The 24,190-nt window shown below is 37.3% G+C and overlaps 1 protein-coding gene across 1 annotated transcript in view; it reads right to left on the bottom strand.

The window, feature by feature from the left end:
- Nucleotides 1–23,578, bottom strand: part of TBC1D16 (TBC1 domain family member 16) — a 272,554-nt gene extending 248,976 nt beyond the window's left edge. The window contains exon 1 of the mRNA XM_090382977.1: nucleotides 23,508–23,578. The gene's annotated coding sequence lies outside the window, so the exon portion shown is untranslated. The remainder of the gene's footprint in view (nucleotides 1–23,507) is intronic.
- Between the last annotated feature and the right edge of the window lie 612 nt (nucleotides 23,579–24,190).

Raw genomic sequence — 24,190 nt, 5'->3', positions numbered from 1 at the left:
CATAAAAGAAACACAAAGGATGTTTCACATAAACCATCTACTGTGCGTGCTCAGCACATGCGCAACTTTTTTATTCGTCTTTTTTTTAACAACTAGGGAAATATAATGGATACATTTTTTTCATGATAAAATTTTAATATTGTGAATAAAAAATATGAAATATTTCCCATATCACAAAAACTATCACAGAACATTCCACAATATAAAAACAAATATTACATAAAAAAACAAACTTTTTAGAAAAAGTACACAAAAAAAAAAAAAAAAAAAAAAAAAAAATCACAGATTACATGAAAAAAAATTACTTCACAAATATTCAAGAAAAATTTATTCTAAAAATTGCCATATAGAATTTACTTTATTAATATTTGTTGTTGATGATTTGACATAACGATCCATTGAAGCAATGGTTTTCCATTTAGATATATAGTCATCATAATCTGCAATGTGTTTAATTGTCACAATATTATTCATTACGTTGAAAGCTCACTCAACTCCAGCACTGCTAATGGCAATGGTTTCAAAGATATTTTCTGGCTTTCTTAATTGAAAAGGTAATTTCACTCAATTTTAAAGATAAATTGTCTTCAACAAAGTCTCTAAAATCATTAATTTTTATTTCATAAGAAAACTTAAATTTCTTATTTGGTTTTCACCATCTTGCCCCCGAGACGAAAGTTCTTTCACATTCCACAAGGCCCCGGGTGCCAAGCGATTGTGATTAATCATTTTCTCTGTGCTTAAAGTGTGATTATCCAAAAGCAATTTAGAGTTATATTAAGTTCCTGCCCTTAAGAAATTTATTTATTTAATATCAGCTACTGTTACAAAAGTACTTGTACAGAGCAAGAAAGAAAAGCTACCTTTCTTTATTTTTCATTTCTTTTACTAACACTTACTACTTTACGCTTCATCACACCGGGCACTGCTCCTGCCTCCCTGTGGCAGGGCCGGAAATCTTGGCAGAAAGCTAATCTGCCAAGGGCCAAAAGGAGCAAGCATGGACCAAAATATGTTTCTGCCTCTAGAGCCGACAAGCTCTCGGCCAGAGTTAGACACTAACCATAACACGTCGCAACCCAAAAGGTTGAAAACCACTTCCACAGCGACAATTTATCCTACATTTCTTATAATGCCCTCTCTTGCAGATCAGCCTCTCAGTAAGTTCTCTCCATTCCTTATCCAGAAACACCTTGAAAGTCTGGCAGGATCTCCTAATACAGTCAAGAGACTACAATCAGCCAAACCTTCTATTGGAAACAGTGAACTGTAGACATTCAGAGAAACTGCTAAAACTTACAAGCTTTGCTGGAATTCCAGTAAAATTTCCCCCCCCCCATGCTACCCTAAATACATCTAAGGGTGTTATATCCAGCTGGGATCTATTGAATGTCACAGAGGAGGAGATAACACAAGAGCTTCAAGATCAAAATGTCATTGCTGTGAAAAAAATTATGATGAAAAGAGAAAATATACTCACACCTACAAGGAATATTATTCTAACTTTTAACACGCTAAATCTACCACCATCGATAAAAGCAGGCTACCTACTCTGCCACATTAGACCATATATTCCTAACCCATTGAGATGTTTTAAGTGCCAGAAGTATGGCCACTCTCAAACGGCGTGCAGAGGAAACCAGGTTTGTCCTAATTGTGGGTCCGCTGACCACACCAAAGTGACTGCTTGGAAAAAGAAATGACTTGCCCCAACTGCAAGTCATTTCTTTTTCCAAGAAATGACTTGCAATACTATTAACATTCAGCTTATTCAATCCATTTAAGGCTTTAAACACTTCAAACAGAACTCCTTGCAGGTGCATTGTCTTGAGACAGTGCAATTTGCAGAACTGAAGCCTTTCTAGGTAAGAGAGAGCATTTTGTTCTCTTCACCAATCTGTTTGCCCTTCTCTTGCACCTGTTCCAGCCGATCTACATCCTTCCTAAAGTGAGGCCTCCAGATTTGTATAGAATAATCAAGATTTGGCCTGGCCATGGTCTTTTACAAAGGGATAGTCATCTCCTTGTCTCTGCCAAGAAAGTTCCTGTATATCATTGAAACTATCCTGCCTACTCAAGGACATGTGACAGATGGAAAACTGAAAAGCAAATCGTAAATATAAGATAGAAAATAAAGTAAGCTTTCAAGAAGCACAGAAATTACTCCCAATATGAATAAACGTACGTATGCCAATATTGCGCAAAAATATCAATCAATGGCCAAGCAAACTGATGTTACAGTCCCTTCAACCACCTCAATCTCTGACTGGGCTCGGACTGTTCTCTCTCAGCAACAGCCCAATATCCCGAAACAGTTGAACCAGGGAAGTAATACTGCACTTACAGTACCAACTACATCTCTTTCTCCTCCCCCAGTGATTTCTTCTATATCGAATAATCGTAACTCAAATTTAAAAAAGAATATCCAAGAAATGTCTATGGATACAATTGACTCATCCAGACAAGAAGAAGAACCGATCTTAGAAATATATGCGGAAGAAGAAATGGACACCGGTCGACCATTATTCTCAAAAAAAAAAAATGACAAAAACCAAAGCCTGAACGTCACATTAAAAAAAACAGTCAGAAGCAGCTTCTTCTACTAAACATCAGTAATGCCTTATATTCAACAATGGAATTGTAGAGGATTTTGTAGCAACCTTAATGATATTCAAGTCTTAATTAACCACTACTCTCCAGTTGGTTTGTCTACAGGAAACCTATCTAACTCCTCAAATTTCCACCACAACATAAAGAACTATGCCATCCATCAGCACGATCGTAATACTTGAAATTCTGCCCGTGGGGGCGTGGCCATCTTGGTCAGCTCAAAGATCCCAACCAAGCAAATTGTTTTGCAAACTGAAATTGAAGTTGTCGCCGTACGTTTGATAACCCAGATTGCTTTAACACTAGTATCAGTCTATCTCCCACCAAGTCATACCTTCTCTTACCAAGATCTTGAAAACCTGCTAATACAATTAGTACCCCGTGTCTGTCTCTTGGGTGATTTCAATGGCCACAACCCCTTATGGGGATCGACAAAATTAGATATACATGGCCGCTTAGTTGAAACCTTTCTGGATAAGCAAAACCTTACTGTTCTTAATACTGGTGCATCCACTCACATACAACTACCAACTGGACAAACCTCTGCAATCGATCTATCAATATGTTCCCCGATTCTGTTTCCAATCATAGAATGGTCTGTTATGGATGATCCCATGGGTAGTGACCATTTTCCAATTATTTGTGATCTGATCACTGCACAACCACCATTAGCCATACCCTGCAGGAAATGGAAGTTCTCTCAAGCCAACTGGATTCAATCAGTTGTCACCCTGGATGAGCAATATATACGAACACAGTCGATAGATGAAGCCAAAGATATCACTTCACACCTACTATCTGCAGCTAAATGTTCAATTCCATTGTCGAATCCCCAATCCCGACGGCACCTTAACTATTGGTGGAATCAAGAATGCACAATAGCTAAGAAGTTAAAAAATAAAGCGTGGAATTTATTTTGTAGATCCCCAACCACAGCTAATCTTATCAATTACAAGAAACTAAGAGCAAAAGCACATCACATTCAAAGAGAAGCCAAGAAAAATTCTTAGATTCGGTTTGCATCTACCATAAACAGAAACACTAACTCCAGGTTAATATGGAAGAAAATCAGGCAGATTTCCAGAAAATTTCCAACCACCCCTTCACCAATTCTTTCATGGAATGGGCAGGAACTCTCTGCTGCCGACGAAATAGCAAATGCTTTGGGCAAAACCTTTGCCCAAGTTTCAGCGACATCAACTTATTCTCTGGTTTTTCAGAAAATAAAGACCAACACTGAACAACGAGCCATCAACTTTCGAACCTCAGTTTTCTTTCCGTATAACCAGCCTCTTCAATATCATGAACTTCTACATGTCATTAAAACAACATGCAACAGTGCCGCTGGGCCAGATGGAATATCTTACATTATGTTACAAAATCTTGGTGACAGAAATTTACAAATATTGCTAGTCTACTATAACCAGATATTTATGGAAAACATTTATCCCAGCTCTTGGCATCGTGCCACAGTTCTTGCCTTTTTGAAACCCGGTAAAGATCCTACCAGTCCTAACGGTTATAGACCTATTTCTCTATCCCGTTGCCTCGGTAAATTACTTGAAAAAAATGATCCATAATCGTCTTGTTTGGATCATCGAAACGCAACAACTAATTAGCAATAATCAGCATGGCTTTCGAAAGAACAGGTCCTCCTTAGATCTCATGATCAAAGCTGAGTTTGCAATTCGTAATGCCTTTGTAAAAAAAGAACATCTTGTTATGGTTTCCACAGACATTAGCATTAGCATTAGTAGAGGCATTTGATGCAAGAAAGCAAGCTTATGCAGCATCAGCCAAAAAAAAAAAAAAAAAACCCACTTCCACTTCACCCCTCTGTTCGTTCAAAATACCTGTCCAGCTGAGCCTTAAACTTATTTAGGCTATCAACCTCCACCACAAGGGATGGCAGTCTGTTCCACCAACCAACCACCCGCTGGCTAAAGGCAAATTTCCGCACGTCTATCCTACATCTGTCTTTCCTCAATTTGAATTTATGCCCTCTCAGGTGATTTTTCTGAGCTAGAAGAATCCCATCAGCATTGAGCATGCTTAAACCATTCAAGGCTTTATACACCTCTATCAGATCACCTCGCTGGTCCTAGTCTCCAGACACTGTAATTTGCAAAACTTAAGCCTTTCTTCGTAAGAGCACCCCTTTGTTCCATTCACTAATCTTGTTGCCCTTCCATTCACTAATCTTGTTGCCCTTCAATTGTTGCAAATGACATAGAGAAGGCATTTGATACTACCTGGCATCGTGGCATTCTCAGTGACCTCCATGCTCTAGGTCTACGAGGCAACCTCCCTATATTCATCAGGAACTTTCTCAGGACTCATTCGTTCCAAGTTCGATACAGCAACTTGCTTTCTATGACATTTTTACAAAAAGTAGTAGTGCCACAAGGGTCTGTACTGAGTGCAACCCTTTTTGCCCTTAGAATTGATTCCATTACAAAAGAACTTCCAAATACTGTTGAGACCTACCTTCACGCCGATGATCTCTCTATTTCTTGCCATTCTCTGAATATGAGATCCATTGAACGGCAGCTGCAGATATTTTTGAATAAAGTCCAAAGGTGGGCAGAGTTAAATGGCTATCGTCTATCACAGCAGAAAACTGTTGCAATCCACTTTTGTAATCAAAATGCATACAGATCCTGAACTTCAGATGCAAAACTTTACCGTTCCAGTGACTAACAACATCAGATTCTTGGGATTAATCCTTGACAAGAAACTAAATTTCCTTGAACACATTAAATCTGTGTGAATATCCTGCCTCAAAAAGCTGAACATACTAAGAGCTTTATCTGCCTTGTCTTGGGGAGCAGACCGTACATCTTTGTTGCTCTTATATAGAGCATTGATCAGATCCTGATTGGATTATGGTGCTCCACTTTATGATTCTGCCCGTAAGAGTACACTACGATGGCTGGATCCTATACAGTATAGTGAATTGCACTTAGTGCTTTCAGGACATCTCCTACTCAGTTTGTACATTGAAGCTGATGAGTCCCCCCCTTTACCTCCGCAGAAAAACGCTGCTTCTTAAGTATGCAGCTCAAATACAAAATTGTTGTCATCATCCTATTCAGCCATACCTCTTTAATCCACCACTGCAAAACCTCTATAGAAATAAACCCAGTAAAATAAGACCGGCAGGCTTACGCCTTATTGAATTAATGCAGAGTTGGAATATCCTGAAAGAGGCCTCTGAGGTCGGGAAAACTCATGTCTAAAAATATATATAAATTCATACACCGACCATTGAATAAAATTTAAAATTTAATATGACTACAATCTTTACACAAAAACATTTACAATAAACTATTGCGGAATGCTAAAAACTGTAATAAAAGATCATTTACAATAAAATTTGCTAAAATATAAAACATTAAAAGCGCTAAAAACCTGAAGCTTTCAGGAGCGTCAGCTCCCTTCTTCAACAGTGAAATGACTTCCTGCAACATCTCCTTAGGTAGCAGGCTCACGGTACCTCCACACGTGGTATTTCTTCACGTGGTTCAATCGGCACATGGTCAGAACTGGAAGCGGAAATGTCTCGGGAACGTGGCAAAGAAAATCGTTCATCCGACCTTAATATAATTGTTTCAAAGGTAGGAAAAATACATATACCTCTATCTCTATTGATGGTATTCCTACTGGATGAACTAATCCGTAAACCCTCGAGCCATTTATGCTCCCAGTATCCATGTGCACGATCCAAAATAATAGCGTCCTCCGGGGAGATTTGATGCTGCTTCTCCCAAAAATGTTCGGCCACAGCAGACTTGTTGTATTCAGCGGTTCTTATGGCATTTAAATGTTCCCCCAGACGATCCCTGAGCCGTCGTTTTGTTTCCCCCACATAACACTCCCCACAATCCGGGCATTCTATTCTATAAACCACTCCACTACTAAGATCTTTTGGTATGCGGTCTTTGACCTGAGACACAGCTGTGCACTTGGTGAGTGAAAATGTGGTACAGCGATATGATAATAGCACCCATTTTATACATAATTTGAGTAATAGACAGCTCATGAAAGAAAAGGAGGCAGTCCTTAGTTTAGGCCCCAAGTTCACTCTGGTGTCTTCGAAATCCCCCATTGTGGAGATAGCAATGGGTATTGAACGGGCCATTAATAAGTTTCCTGAGCCTTTAGCTAATGAAATCCGGGTGAAGTCAGCTGCAGTGTTGAGTCAGGTGAGGAAGGCACCCCCGAATCTCAGCCTTAGTCAAAAGAGAGCTCTAGAGGAATTGAGAAGAGACAAAGGAATAGTTGTTTTACCAGCAGACAAAGGGAGATCAACGGTGGTCCTGAATACAGAAGATTATAATAAGAAGGCATTGGATCTTCTGCAAGATAATAACACTTATAAGGTGATCCAGAGGAACCCGTTGGTGGGGCTGGAACGGCGAGTCAATAAACTGGTACAATCCTGGTTGAACACGGAGAAGATTTCCAAGGAGACTTACTGGTCATTACACACTACAGGTAGTCAACTCCCGCGATTCTACGGACTGCCAAAAATTCATAAGGCAGAAGTGCCCTTGAGACCTACAGTTTCATTTTTAGGGAGTCCTTCCTATGCGCTATCAGGGTACTTGGCTAAATTAATTGCACCCATAGTGGGGCAGTCCGAATATGTTGTTAAAGACAGTAGAGAGTTTGTGAATTTTGTGGGAAATTTGACTATAAATGATGATGAGAGCATGATCTCTTTTGATGTTATATCTTTATTTACATGTATTCCTATTAGTCATGCAGTATATTGTGTAAAAATGGCATTGACCAGGGATGCCTCCCTTGGTAATAGATCACTTCTCGGTGTGGAAGACATTTGCACCGGGTAGAATTATGTCTAGCTAGTACTACCATGTTGTTTCAAGGAACTATGTATAAGCAGGTTCGCGGTACTGCCATGGGTTCACCCATTAGTGCCACCGTGGCCAATTTGGCCATGGAGGAGTTGGAAAGTAGGGTTTTTAGCGGGTGTTCGTTTCCTATTAGGAACTGGAGAAGATATGTTGATGATACCTTTGCCCTGGTCCAGAAGGGGAGGGAGGATGATGCCGTTTGCTGGCTTAATAGCTTCTCCCAATTTATACAATTCACCTCAGAGGTGGAAACGGGTGGTACCCTGTCATTTTTGGATGTATTGATCTCCAGGGTGTGTTTTAGACTTAAGACGTCAGTTTTTAAAAAACCCATGTGTAGAGGTCAATACACCCATTTCAATTCAGCACAAGCTGGACAATATAAGAATAGTGTAGCAAAAGCTTTATTTGACAGAGTAAGATCACACTGTACCACTTCTGAGGATAAAGAAAAAGAAATTAGTCGTGTCACGGCAGAACTTAGAAAGTGCGGATACCCCCAGAGGATCCTGGATAGATATAGTAGAGGAGTGTCCGAACGTAGGGAGTCGTTCGTTCCGGTAGCCACCGCATACATCCCCTACTATCCGGGCCTTACTGAACATCTGGCAAGAATTTTACGGGGTTATGGGACACGCTGTGTACAGCTTCCTGGGCGGAGGCTGTGCACAGCTGTGTCTCAGGTCAAAGACCGCATACCAAAAGATCTTAGTAGTGGAGTGGTTTATAGAATAGAATGCCCGGATTGTGGGGAGTGTTATGTGGGGGAAACAAAACGACGGCTCAGGGATCGTCTGGGGGAACATTTAAATGCCATAAGAACCGCTGAATACAACAAGTCTGCTGTGGCCGAACATTTTTGGGAGAAGCAGCATCAAATCTCCCAGGAGGACGCTATTATTTTGGATCGTGCACATGGATACTGGGAGCGTAAATGGCTCGAGGGTTTACGGATTAGTTCATCCAGTAGGAATACCATCAATAGAGATAGAGGTATACGTATTAATCCTATCTTTGAAACAATTATATTAAGGTCGGATGAACGATTTTCTTTGCCACGTTCCCGAGACATTTCCGCTTCCAGTTCTGACCATGTGCCGATTGAACCACGTGGAGAAATACCACGTGTGGAGGTACCGTGAGCCTGCTACTTAAGGAGATGTTGCAGGAAGTCATTTCACTGTTGAAGAAGGGAGCTGACGCTCCCGAAAGCTTCAGGTTTTTAGCGCTTTTAATGTTTTATATTTTAGCAAATTTTATTGTAAATGATCTTTTATTACAGTTTTTAGCATTCCGCAATAGTTATTGTAAATATTTTTGTGTAAAGATTGTAGTCATATTAAATTTTAAATTTTATTCAATGGTCGGTGTATGAATTTATATATATTTTTAGACAGAGTTGGAATGTTTCAATTTTAAAGGGCAACATAATGAATTACTCCCAACCGCCATGGATTCCCCCTCCTCGGTTATATTTCGATACTTATCTTCACAAGTGGGGAAAGAATCGTCTACCAACACTCAATGTGAAACAACTCCATGCAAGCCATATTCAAAAATACGCTGATGGCTCCAAATCCATTCAGCCGTTCGAGCCGGCAGTATTTCCCTCTACTATCATTTTGGCAGCCCTTCCACCTGAGTATAGCAGCTTCTCCACAGAATTTCATTCAATAAAATTAGCTTTAGACAACCTGAATCTCTACCCATCTATAAAATATGTTGTATACACAGACTCTCTCAGCTCAATAACCGCAATGCAAAACTCCTCCTACAAGGCTCACCCTGTGTTAAATCAAATCGGAAGACTCCTATTACAAACTGAAGAATGTCATCAATCAGTGACCTTTTGCTGGATCCCAGCACATTCGGGGATAAAGGGTAATGAACTTGCTGATGAAACTGCTAAAAATCTGTCAACTTTGATTTAACCTCCATTCCGGTTCCAACCTCTGACTACTGTCACATCATACAAACAGCATGTCTCGCGAAGTGGAAAGAGCTACGGCACACCCAAACAAATAATAAACTCTACCAGTTGAAACACGATCCAAAGTATTGGCACTCTAGCACCAAAACAGTGTGAAGAGAAGAAATGGTTCTCGCACAGGCATGTATCAGACACACATCTGACCCACCTCCATCTGCTCCGAGGCGAAGATCCTTCTCAATGTCTATACTGTTCAGAAAATTTAAGTCAAACATATTCTGATTGACTACCCTCACTATCAACAGGACAGAACATCTGTCCTATGTTCCCTGAGAAATCTACGAGAACCAATGACATTACAACATATTATTGGAGATGATGCCAACATCAACGAGTTTTTCTCTTATTTGAAAATAATTGGACTATATGATAAATTCTAAAATATCTCTGTAAACACAACCAAGTTATTATGCCTAAATTATGTTTTTAGCATTTTCATGTGAATAGGTGCATTATAGCCACAGCAGCTTATATGCCGTTAAACCCCATCTCTCTCTCTCTCTCTCTCTCTCTCTCTCTCTCTCTCTCACGTGCACACACACCACGATTTCGGGTAGCATATTTTTTACTTTCGATTTTGATTCCTTCAAATTCTTTCCACTTAGACATGCTCTCAATTTTAGCTTCATAATTTTCTTCAGAATTTTTCAAATTAGCAATAGCATTGATAGTTCAAATAATTAATTTATATGCTTTTAACATTGTGATTCTGTAAAGCTTCTGAAAGGTAAGAGAGCTCCTGCAGAATGTTGATCATTAGTAATAAATGGTTAGGAAATTCCAAATTTAAAAGTTGATTTAATAATCCAGAATATTTTACTTCTGATTCAAAATGTTTGCACAAAGCGGGATAATTCCTCCAACCCACAATTGCCGTCCGCAAACTACAAGCTGCTCATCGTAGCCCGAACACGCGACCAATCTTTATAGTTTCCACATCAAGTTCTTTAGCAATCATCCTTAATTCGCTAGTTTTTTGGAGATCGGTGATAGTGTTTTTTTTTGTTAATTATTGTCTGTGTGCCATTATATTTTAGAACATTTTCTACACAGTGAAAGGCTTGACAAAGTTTCAAATTCTGCCAACATTTCATCTTCATAAAGTTTATATAATATCTTAGTTGCCTCAATCCCCCTTCTACGTCGCTACTGTCAATAATTCTTTGAATACAGTACAAAATGTCGGAATCACATGGATATTCAGCTACTGTGACCATGTAAACATAGACAGGAGAAATTTACTGGAAGGCATAGATCACTCACTTCTCCGAACAACAGCCTGTTTGTTGGACTAAAGGGGAACCACAACAAGGGTTGACCAGAGGCTATAATCCGTGTCAAGAATCTTCTTAATCCTCTGACTGGCTGTGGAAAGCATACTGACTAGAACAACTTCTCGGTATGCAACTGCATAGGTTTTACAGACACCACTAATATTGTGAAATGGTAATCCCTTTCAACTCTTAATTCGCACTTTCTAATCATCTAAATTGCCTAAAGGCCAGAGGTGAAAACAATGCATACAAAGTTGTCTCTCCTAATCCATTCGTTACATGGAAATTTTCTTCGTTCAACAGAAACTATTTTAAATACAATTAACAAAGGGAAATTCAAAAAAATTCGCTATAAAGAAGTTCATTAAACAGAGGTCCGACTGTAATTAAATCAAAAATGAAGCAATTTTAAAATACATAACCGACTGATTGCACCATTAAAATGCTGGGATTGGGGCCCCGCTCACCCATCATAGTTTCGGCTCTCGATACTCAATAATTGCATTCAGGACTAGTTTTGTAAAATTAATGATTGTCTCAGCAATGGGCTCGCAAATTTTCAAAAAAAAAATAACAATGGGCTCTCGCGAGCCCACTATAGCTCACCGCTGACCATAACTAATATTTTAGTTTTATCAAGTCTAGATTGGCCAAATCCTATCCTTGTATATGTTGAACTATGTTCTGCCCATGCTTCAAATGTATTGTAAGAAGGACATCATGTGTTATGCAGGAAATGTAATAGAACAGAAAAGAATACGAGAATGCATAAATTATCACGTGCAACACCTATGGAATGAGGATGGGGTTTGTCTGACATTTTGGGAGCTATCTTGCTCGTTTCATAGGCTATATGATTTAAAGACGGGTCAAAAAGACAAAATATAGTTAAAGGTTAAAATTTATTAAACACCTATTAAAATCAATTTATATTTAATATATGAACCTGATAAATGTTTAATAAACTATTTTATATTTGAGAGGCCTGGACCATTCACTGTGCTATAATTTTTGGAATGTTGAGAAATGACATTCCAAAAATTCATAAATAATAGTTAAAAAGTAAAAGGTCTAGAATTCATATGTAAAAGCAAACATTTATTTTTGGGCTGAGCACTGCAAATCAAATTTTATCAAAAATTTGAGGTAATAAACTAACATCAACACAAGCAAAAAAAAAAAATAAATAAATAAATAAAAACTGTACCAAGCTATAAACAAAAATTAACTGCTGATGCTAACAAATACAAATCAAAGTTTAATCAGTGGGATGAGAGAATTGTGAAATTCAATTTGTGTGCCTTAACTTTTATTCCACTTGTATACTGGCTGCCTAAATGTGTTATGGCATGATGGGTGCTGTGCTGTTACATGTATGCACATCAATGCAGCAAACATGTTAAACAATTTGAACAACTGATAAGCAAAGTTAAATACAATTTACATCACCTGGAAAACGAAAATAAGTTACAACTTCTAGACCTAACCATGCAGGCAATTAATCAAAAAAAATTTTCATAAGAATTTGGTTGACTAAATTCCAAATAGCAAATGCTTAATGTATGGTACTCACCTTATACAATCTGCAATAGTTATTAGGGTGAATTGATGGCTAAATTTTGGGTTGAATAATTTTTAAAAAGCGAGATAAAAAATAAATTAATTTGACGCAATTTAAAATACCTCTTTTTAGACTATTTGGAATTTAGTCTAACAAGCATGGTATTTTAAGAATTATAATTTCTCATATTGTGAATTTGGTTGAATAATTGCAGAAATCAGAAGGAATACCTATCAGTTGTGTGATATTTACGAATAGCTAGAGGCCTACAGAGACCATGAAGGTCACATGGTCTCTGCAATGTAGATATTTACAGTGTATAATATACAGTAGAACCTCACTAAATGGTCTCCCTCTGTAACTGGTCACCTTTGGAGGTCCAGTTTGTTTTTTCCCCCCAGAATTGTCTTGATATCTTTTTGATTCCCAAATCTAATGCATATTTGTGATAGAGTAAGAAGCGGGCGGGGAAAGAAAATAACAGGGAACAAAGTCATTGCCGTGTTCCTCAGAACTCAATTGAAAGATACTGATTCAAACACATATCTCAGTAAAACCGCCCTTCCCCGAATAGTAAACAGAAAACAAGGGTGATCGTTTCCTAGCTGGCTGTTTAGAGCTAATTCGTAGAAGTTCTTCCTCCCCCTTCCACTGTGACTTAGTTTTTAGTCAGTATTTATTCCATTAGCTGTTTGCGGTCACATAGTCCTTCTTAATTTCAAGTTTCTAAGTGTGTTCGAGTGACTTAAGTCATGTCTGCTAAACATACTCATAAAAGTCTGGATTTGCTGAAAAAATATGAAATTTTATAACATCTTCGCAAAGGTGAAAAAGAATGGGGACAAAATTTAAGAATTTATGTGCAAAACAGAGACTGCTGATGGAAACGTTTCAAAAAGAAAAAGGCTGACTGTATCGACAAATTGGACAAAGCCATGTTTATATGGTTTGCACAGCGGCACTCCCAAGGGATTCCATTAAGTGGACCAATTATCATCGAAAAGACTCCAAATGAAACAAAAATTGAATGGTGACCCAAATTTTAAAGCAAGTCAAGGCTGGTTCCGTAGATTTAAGGAGCGGCGTGGTATTCGGCAACTACGGATTGAAGGAGAGAAGATGAGTGCTAACAGTGAAATCCTAGTGCGTCATTGCAAAAAACTAAGTTCCCGTATTAGTGATCTTGGATTGTGCGCGGAACAGGTGTATAATCGTGACAAGTCAGGATTATACTGGAAAGCACTTCCTCAAAAAACACTGGAATCTTGGTCAGAATCTTCAGCCCCAGGATTTAAGGTAAGGAAAGAGCGTTTAACAATTCTTGTTTGTTCCAATGCTAGTTGGGGCCACAAAATGACATTAGCAGTAATCGGCAAGGCAAAAAAACCACATGCTTTTAAGAACATGAATTATAATTTACTGCCTGTAAAATATTATGCCCAAAATAATGCCTGGATGAACAAAGAAATTTTTAAGCAATGGTTTACAGAAGAATTTTGTCCCCAAGTTCTTTCTTACCTTAAAACAAAAAACCTCCCAGAGAAAGCCCTTTTGATAATGGACAATGCTCCTGCCCATCCCCTTACCGATTTAGAAGAATTTTCATCCCATAACAACATTCATTGCACATTTCTACCAGCTAATATAACTAGCCTATTACAGCCAATGGACCACAGCATTATAGAGAGTTTTAAGAGGCAGTACAGAAAATTATTTTTACAGAATTCGGCACTATGTGAAAACTATTTAGAGGTAGAACAGTTCTAGAAGAAATATACTATAAAGGATGCTATCTATAACACTGCTGATGCGTGGCAAAGTGTTCCTGAAAAGACGCTAAAATCTGCCTGGAATAAGCTCTGGCCATCTCAAACAGTACAACCTGACTCTGCAGAACAAGAAGATTCTGGTCTCACACCACCAATAGAAATTTGCAGATCCTTGCCAATATTCAAAAACTTAAATGAAGACGATGTCAAAAATTGGTGCGATATAGATGCAATAGACGTAGGTTACAAAATTTTTACAGATGATGAAATTGCCTCCTATGTTTCTGCGGAATCTACTGAAGTAGATGAAGATGACAGGTCCATAAAATCTACCATTTCTCATAAGGAAGCCAGTCAATCCCTGACAGATATAATCAACTGGTATGAATGCCAAAAGCAGAAATGCCAAAAATAATTTTACTACGACAAATTTATAAATTGGCTACTGAAAAACACTGACAATACCAAAAACAAACAAAAATAACATTTTTTTTTAAAACAAATAACTTATGTACAACTTCAAATTACTGTAATGTAAATAAGTTTTCTTTTTTTTTTTTTTATTAAGTTAAAAATGTTCTAAAATATTACATGTATGTAATTTTTTGAAAATACTGTATACGTATTAAAATTTAATCTAAATAAATAATTCCACGTTTTTTACGGTTACAAATTGACTTTATTTACTCCCTCACTAAATGGTCTATTTCACTAATTGGTCACCCCTCTGGTCCCGAAGGTGACCACTTAGTGAGGTTCTACGGTATATTACATAATAATATATAAATATTAAAAGCATTTATGTACATAGTTTTTAAATTTTTACAAATTTCCAAATTCATGTGCCTTAACTTTTCAGTATATTCAATAATTATCTGATGTTTTTCCAGTGCGAGCCAAACAACGAAAATATCACATATAGAATATATCACATAGACCATGAAGGTCACATGATCTCTTCAATGTAGATATTTAAAGTGTATAATATATATTACATATAAATAACATATAAATAATAAAAAGGACGTCATAATACCATTGTATAAGGCTGCTGTTAGACCACACTTGGAATACTGTGTTCAGGTATGGAGACTGCACCTAAAGAAAGACACTGTGCTTCTTGAAAGGGTCCAGAGAGACGGGTAATTCACCTGGTAAGATTGGCAAAAGAGCGTCCTTATGAGGAAAGACTTTGAATACGTGGGTTGCAGAACTTGGACACTAGACATCTTAGAGAAGTATTGATTGAGGTGTTTAAGGCTCTGAGAGGCATAAGCAAAATGAATGAGAACAAAATTTTCAGTTATAAATGATTCTAGAACAAGGGGCCATAATTTCAAGTTACGGAAGAGGGGGATGTTTAGAATGGATTGCAAGGAGTTTTATTTTAGCCAGCAAGTTATAAATTACTGGAATAAGTTGCCTACATAGGTGGTAGAGGCTGACAGTTTGGGGAAATTCAAATGTCAGCTGGATAATTACCTACGGGAGGAGGGAAATACTTAAGTTGTCCATTTCCTTTTCTCTTATTTATTAATTATTATTATTTTTTCTTCTTTTTTTATTTTCTGCTGCATATTATTATTATTGTTATTTATTTTTTTGTTATTTTATTAAAAATTAAAAAGGGGAGGAGTTTTGATTGATAAAAGGTGTGAAGGAGGTATATTATTATTATTAGCCATATGGTGCAAGGAAACCTGATGCTTATGTTGCACCAGCCGGAAAAAAAAATTCTGAATTACCCTTAGACAGAAGCAGAGAGAGAAGTAGAATGGAATCACCAAGAAAGAGAAGAATAATGATATCCAGCTCAGGACCCTGGGCATACCAAGCCCATACTCACCAGATGTGAGCCCCTGGGGTTATTCCTATTACATATAAAAAATTCTTCGCGAGCCAGACAATGAATATGAAATGAGTAAGTAATCTAATAATCAATAATGAAATGCTATAAAACAAAGCCATTTATAATAATTTTTTGCAAAAGTGTGTTATTTATTAAAAGTTAATTAATTGAAATGTATGTACAGTGATAATTAATAAAAAAACACTCTGAGTAAGCAACCAGGCACAGTGAATTTCATCTTTCTGAAGTATGTAAGAATGATTAAATGTGATAAAATTTGCATAGATGTGAAAAATACACAGTGCCAAGGCCTAGAAGGGTAAGGATAGCAGAAAAAATAAGTATAGTAGGTTTGTAAAAGGCAAAAGAATGTTAATATCCTAAAAGTTATGATGAATTAAGACAATTATGGGCTGAATTCCAAAGACAATTAGAGGTGAGGGAGCTGTAAAGTAAAATGATTAATACCAAATGATTTAACGGTCAACCCTTCCCAATCTCTTCCATCATGCAGTACAGCCAATGACTTTTGAAGGTTATGATGAACATCACGGCGAGATCCAATCTTCCTTACATTTCGAGGGTACAGCTCTAAAATGGTGTTCGCAGGCCGGCTGCTAGTTAGTACACCGGACTGAACCTGTTGGTAACTCTTTAGGAAGCTTCCGGATCAGCTAGTGTATAATCTTACTACCTCCACTCTGCCAGATAGTGACTGGAGGGAGTCCGAGTAGTGTGTGTGTGTGTGTGGGGGGGGGCATTGTCAAGGCTACGTTATGTCAAGGATCTGGGTATATTCTTACCATGTGTACTCCATATCCAAAAATTTCATTACTTCATACAGCATGTCCCCTCCCCCCACACACTTTTTCTTATTATTGAATACACCATGAATTGTCAAACTAATAGGGTAAGCTTATGTCCGAAAAGATCGAAACTTCCCAAACACTTCCTAGTTCATTTCATAAATATATGTGGTCTCAATTCCAATCTCAACGACATCCATTTCCACTTGCAGGCTACCAAACCCCATGTACTTTTTCTGACAGAATCTCAGTTATCTGTTGATTCAACTACTGCTCATCTCAGTTGCCCAAATTATTCGCTCTATGATTCCTTTTGCCTCAAAGGTGGTAATTGTGCATATGTCCGTTCCGATATTCTCTGTCAGTGACTTGGTAATTTGGAATCTCCTCTTTTTGATCTTCTCTGGCTTAAAATCTCTCTGCCTTATTGTGTCAAATTCATGTTGTCTCTACCGTTCTCCCAACTCCACTAATCAGTTGGAGTCCTTTGACTTCCTCTCTTTGCAATTTGACTTTCTCCAGTCCAACTTTCCTAACAGTGAGGTAATTTTCCTTGGTGATTTTAATGTTCACAACTCCAGCTGGCTTCCGTTTTCTAGTCACACAGACCCAGCTGGTCGAGATGCTGAGGCTTTTGCAATTACTAACGACCTTGCACAGATTGTTCATTTACCTACAAGAGTACTGGACACTCCTAACCATACAACCAACACACTTGATCTTTTTCTCACAAACAACCCTTCTAAGTACACACGGTCGAAGTGAGTGGTCCTGTAGGCACCTCAGATCACAACTTGGTGATTGTCTCTTCTCCAATGGAGCCTTTATCTCGTGGCTATTCCAAACCTCGTGTTGTTTGGCATTACAAGAATGCAAAATGGAATGATCTGCAAGATTTCTTTTCCCTGGTCGGATTACTGTTTCAAAACTTCTGATGTCAACGTTTGCTCAGATAGTGTCAGTCAAATTATTCTTGTAGAAATGGAATCCTTCATCCCACACTCCACTTTAAAATCTCGTCCTTTATCTAAATCTTGGTTTTCCAATAAATGTGCTAAGACTGTTCAAGAGAAGAACATTGCATATCATAATTGGCTTGTTTCCAATTCTTCAGTTTCATTTTCTGCCTAAACCAAAGCTCGCAACAATTGTAAAGCAGTTATTAATCAGTCCAAACCAGATTTTGAGCAGGTTAAGAGTAGAAAACTTGCTTCTTGCCCTAATGGTAGCCGAGCATTCTGGTCTCTTGCCAAATCTATTAGCCACAACTTTTGCCCATCTCTACACCCACCTCTGTCAAAACTAGATGGTTCTGTTGTCACATCAGCCAAGGTTAAAGCTGACCTGCCAGCATCCCATTTTTCTTCCAACTCATGTAATTAATGATCTTGGTAAAACCCCTCCGAACATTCCCAACACGCTCCATTCAATGTCTCCTGTGATCTTCCATCAAAAGGATGTCAGAAGGATTTTGACGAATCTTGATGCTAAGAAAGCTCCAGGTGCTAATGGTATTTCTCCACTTGTTCTCAAAACCTATGCTCCTGAACTTACTCCTGTTCTTTGCCGTCTTTTTTCACTTTCTTATTCCAAAGGTGTTTTTCCTTCTGCTTGGAAATTTGCTCATATCCAGCCAGTTCCTAAAAACTGTGACAAATCCCTCCCATCCAATTATTGTCCCATTGAGTTACTTCTACTCATAAAATAATGGAAAAATCAATTAACCGCCAACTCTTAAAATACCTAGAAACCTTTCGCCTGATCAATGATCACCAGTATGGATTCCGTTAGTGTCGATCCACTGGTGATATTCTGGCTTAAGTTACCCATTAATGGACAAATTCAATGGAAAAGTTCAGTGAAACACAAGCAGTTTCTCTTGATATCTCAAAGTCTTTCAATCGTGTTTGACATAAAGGTCTTCTAAACAAGCTTCCATCTTATGGTTTGCCAACTGTTTTTTGTAATTGGTTATCCAGTTTTCTGTCCGATCACTCACTGAGGGCGATGGTAGATGGCTCTCTGTCTTCTATCTTCTCCACTAATGCTGGTGTCCTGCAAGGTTCAGTTCTTTTCCCCATTCTTTTTTTCTTGTATATTAATGACCTTCTTCCATTGACTGGAAATCCTATGCATAGTTTTGCCGATGATAGCACATTGCATTCTACTTTCCATTTTTAGAAACCATGCCCTGCTCAATCAGCTTCAACTTCTCAAATGAAAAAAAAAAAAAAAAAAAAAGCTGCAGCTTTTATTTTTCATGCTGTGGGAAATGGACAATAACCAACCTGCGCTGGTCCAGTGCAGGTTGGCAGAACGACCGTATTTAGGAGTCGGGGGTTTGAACCCCAGTCTACTCAAAGAGCGTGTGCTACTGCACTCCTGACTACTCAACTACAGAGGCCTTCTCGAATATCTGCTACCAATTGCTTAAATGCCGATCTCCAGGTAATTCTCCAGTGGGGCAAAGACAACTTAGTTGATTTCAATCCTTCTAAAACTCAGTCCTGTCTTATATCTCGCAGAAAGGATTCTTCTGCTCCAATGCTTATCTTTGGTGACACTCCGATTTCTAGGCAAAATGATATATCTCTTTTGGGGATTACCCTGACTTCTAATCTCTCTTGGCACAAGCACGTTACACATGCTGCTTCCTCTGCGTCTAAAAAACTTGGTTTTCTCTTTTGCTCTTGGCATTACTTTTCTTCCAAACAGCTGTTCACTCTGTACAAATCGCAAATTCGCCCTACCAATGAATATTGTTCTCACATCTGGGGCAGCGTCCCCAAAACCTCTCTCAGGCTTCTAAATTCCATTCAGAAGAGGGCAGTTAGGTTAGTTAATGACTCCTCTCTAACGGAGTCTCTCCACTCACTGTCTCATAGGCATACTGTTTCTGCTGCATGCCTTTTCTAAAGATACTTCCATGGGGGCACTGTTCTTCTGAAGTGGCTTCTATAATTTCAAAACAGTCCAAACACATGCCGCCACCAGCTAGCATCCATTTACTGTCCAACTTCAAACTCACAGAACCAACTTTTCATCTTTCTCATTTATTCGTTCAACTGCTGTTTTCTGGAACAACCTTCCTTCGTATGTATTTCCTGAAAATTACAAGTCTACAGAAATTCATGTCTAATGTCAACAAATATCTTCTTTTGTCTTCTCAACCTCCAACCCAAGCACGGTACTAAGTACTATAGGTTCTAATACCTCTCATGTTTGGGGTTTTTATAAAAAAATAAAAATAAATAAAAAAATAAAATAAAAAATGTAGTAGAGTTGTCATCAGATATGGGTGAGCAAATTTAGTTATAAGTCGAAAACAGGGATAGCAAAAATGTAAAATCTGATGTCAGCTGAAGTAAATATTGATACATCAGGGGACTATATCTGACCATGTCAGATATAGTCCCCTGATAAATGCAGATCAGGAACTGCATTTATATACTGTCATTTAATTGTATGCATTCTTGGATTTATTTCCTATTCTTTCATCATTGGATTTTAACTAGATTTCCTTATCAAAACCACCTATGGATTCTTACTACACTCTTTCAACATTGGTTTTTCTACTCTATCAACAATAGATTTATTTATTTTTACAGAAATGATTACTGATATCACTTCAGTATTTGTTCACTCCAGTTTTGACCACAGGTTATAATTCTTAACCTGGCTTCTCCATCTCAGGATATTATGTTATTCTTTACATGTTTCCTGCTTTTTATGCTTATATATGTAATTACTCATTTCGGGACTACCTTGTCCATACCGTAAGAGAATGTGCTAATTTTATTCTTTTTGCTTTTTTGGCTTTATTTCACCTCTCTTCCACTGTTATGGACAAGTATGGACATGGTCAGGTGCAATCCCCTGATGAAATACCTGACCACGTATCAATATTTACTTCGGCTGATATCAAATTTTGCATTTTTGCTATCCCTGTTTCAGACTTATAATTAAATTTGCCCACCTATATCTGAAGACAGCTCTACCACCTTTTATTTTATTTTGTTTAATCATTTGGTATTAATCATTTTACTTTACAGCTCCCTCACCTCTAATTCGCTTTGCAATTCAGCCCATAATTTTCTTAATTCATCATAACTTTTAGGATATTAACATTCTTTTGCCTTTTACAAACCTACTATACTTCTTTTTTCTACTATCCTTGCCTTTCTAGTCCTTGGCCCTTTGTATTTTTCACCTCCATCTATGCAAATTTTATCAAACTTATCCATTCTTACACACTTATATATACTTTTGCATTGTTTACTGCTGCTTTGCATGTTTGGTGCATCTGTCATACTTTGCTTATTTATTTTTATTCATCAACTGAAACTTTGATTTTATATTACATTTAATATGTGTATATATATATATATATATATATATATAGCCATCCAAAAAAGGACAATACTCCAGTACAGCCAAGCTAGAGGGATTAACTTGAATTAAATGATAATAACATATGAGACAAAGTTTGGCTTTAACAAACAAATAATAAAAATCTAACAAGCTCAATGAAACCGTAGTCTGCAAAAATCAAAATAACAAGTCTGCAAAATCAAAAGTTTCATATGAGTGCATTTAAAATATGTTTTCAGTACATTTTGTCATCAATCCACACATCAGGATCAAGATCATAGGAGGCAGCTGGTTTGATGAAGTTGTTGATGAATAAAGAATCAAATCTATTTGTTTTGGAGTGTTCAGACAAAGAGACTGATTGGCTCTGGTAGTCTTTGGTGGAATTTGGCAGTGAAGGAAGTCCGAGATATTAAGAAGTCACTTTGGCCAGTGATCAGAATTACAAAACACTGAATCACGTTGCAATGCCAGCAAACAGCAACAGTCAATATTTCAATTTGTTTCAGATGATGTCGAGATAACAAAACAAAATGTCCAAGTTTGACATTAACCACCTGACAGCCAACATAAGCTGTATAGTGTTCAAATTATGAATGAGAGTGGAATCACACTTCATAAACCAAAATGCATTTACAATGGTATATCAAAACTTTGTGCAATGGACTGAAAAGAGAAGTTTGGAATCCACATATTCGCCTAAAAATTTAATATGGTTTATAGGGGGAATTAATTTACACTGGATCTAACTTGTAATAAAGCAGAGTGTGTTGAAGGAGCAAACAGTAGATAACTGATCTTCAAGTGATTGACAAACAAACCAAAATACTCAATTTAATCCAGGAAGTCATCAATTAGTTGTTGAGACACAATCAACTGAATAGGCTGACCTGTCTGAGGGGAATGATAAAGCCAGGAAAATGTCATCAGCATAATATGCTGAAGTTGGGATAACCTAAATGAAAAGGAAAAAGTATGGCCAAGAAAGCTACCCCTACATGATCAACTGAAAAGCTGACATTGTTGGAAGGGGCTGGTAAAGCCAGGAAAATGTCATCAGCATAAGAAGTTGGGGTAACCTGGAAAAAAAAAAAAAAAAAAAAAAGAGGAACAGCATGGCCAAGCAAAACAATGCCAAAGGAGCTACCCCCTTGGGGTAGGCATAATCTAATATTCCATTATAAATAAAAGTTGTGGATTCGTTTGAGAACATAAGTGTTCGTAAAGTAATTGGTGAATAACTTTCAGCAAGGGTCCTGAGACGTAGTAATAATTCTGGAACAGAGATATAAGACAGTTGTTTTATGGTGCATCGCATCCAAAGTTATTAGATATAAGACATTGCAGTTGAACAGGCTGCTACAGTCAACTGATGCTGGCCTAGAAGCAAAAATTGGCCTGGAAAGTGGTCTCAAGAGAAATTTATCTAAAAGCTTCAGTAAGGGGGAGCAAACAGAATTAGGCTTGAAGTTTTTCTTTGCTCCTCTGGTTTTGCATGCATGGGAACAGGAGTAGCTCCACAGTATTTCCAGTCTGGATATACATAAGTCTGAATGAGAGTGATTGTAAAGGTTTTCCAATATATCTAGAAAGAAAAATTTAAGAATTTTGAAAGAGTAGTTGGAGATACCATCCAGTCCTATTGGAAAGAATTGATTAGCCACTTTAAGGAGAAATTGACAATTTTTGACAGCATACAAGTAAACACAACTCCATTTCTTGGTTTTTTGGGAGGTGAAAAAGGCAAGAAACAGTTTAAAATGGAGGTTTTCAAAATTTTATTTTTAGAAAATATTTCATAACTGTTTTTCAGAAAATTTTATTTAGCAAGTAAAAGCGATTAGAAAAAAAGATAAAGATTAGCCACTGAATTTATTGAAATAGTTCTTATTTATTTATTATTTTCCACTAGCCGTATTTACAATATAAGGTTCATTCAGAGTGTCTCATTCATTACGTTCACATAAGTAAACCAATATATTTTCGGCATGGGGTTTGAAAATAACTCATTGTACAGAACTATTTTATTCATTGTACTGAATATTTGTCGTACATAACTATTTTACTCAAAAAGAGATTTACAAAGCATTATTAATTAATATAGGAAGTCGGCAGAGCCTTGGAATCATTTTCGTTATAGTGAAAGATTCATTAAAACAGTATTCGTTGTAGAGGGATGTAGTTATGATATAAATCTTATAATTTAAAAACAGCCTGATTCTGTTCATAAGCATAATATAAGAAATTCAAGACTGCAGTAAACGAACACCCTTACCGTCAAAACAAATTAATTTATGGATAAGCAATACACAACATCCAAAACCTAATACCGCCTTATGAATATCACTAATATCTCATTCTTCCATTAATTAATAAAAGAAACAACACACTACTTACTCAAGTTTTTTTTTTTTTTTTCATTACATAATCTAAAACTACTTATTAAGTAAATATAGGCTACACATTACATCTCACTAACTAAACATATGTCACACCTTCCACAGCAAACTTCAGTTTCCACTGAAGTCACCACCAAGTGTCATTCACACACAACCAGTACGAAAAAGGCAATTGTCGTATTTTTTATTTTATTTATTTTTTTTTTATAGGCAAAAATATTGTTGTAATTTCAACTTTTATTTCAATTATGAGAAACAAAACAAAATTCTGGAATATCCACTACCAATCCTTAAATGCTGATCACCAGGTAATTCTCCAGTGGAGCAAAGATAACTCAGTTGATTCTAATCCTTCTAAAACTCAGACCTGCCTTATATCTAGCAAAAAGGATTCTTCTGCTCCTATGATTAGCTTCGATGTCACTCCGATTTCTAGACATAATCATATATCTATTGGGAATTACCCCGACTTCTAAGCATAAGCATATTACAAATATTGCTTCCTCTGAATCTAAAAATCTGGGTTTTTAGATTCAGAGGAAGCAATATTTTTACTCTTTCATTCTCGGCGTTTCTTTTCTTCCAAACGACTGTTCAGCCTGAACAAATCGCAAATCCGCCCTACCATCAGTGACGTAACTATGCCAATGCGGTGCATTGGGCCCCACAACCGAAAGGGAG

Source organism: Mastigoproctus giganteus, chromosome 10, assembly GCF_048544385.1.
Source record: "Mastigoproctus giganteus isolate SK-2022 chromosome 10, ASM4854438v1, whole genome shotgun sequence".
NCBI classification, from domain to species: Eukaryota; Metazoa; Arthropoda; class Arachnida; order Uropygi; family Thelyphonidae; genus Mastigoproctus; species Mastigoproctus giganteus.
Note: the sequence above shows the minus strand (reverse complement) of the source record. Positions and strands in the feature narration are given on the sequence as shown.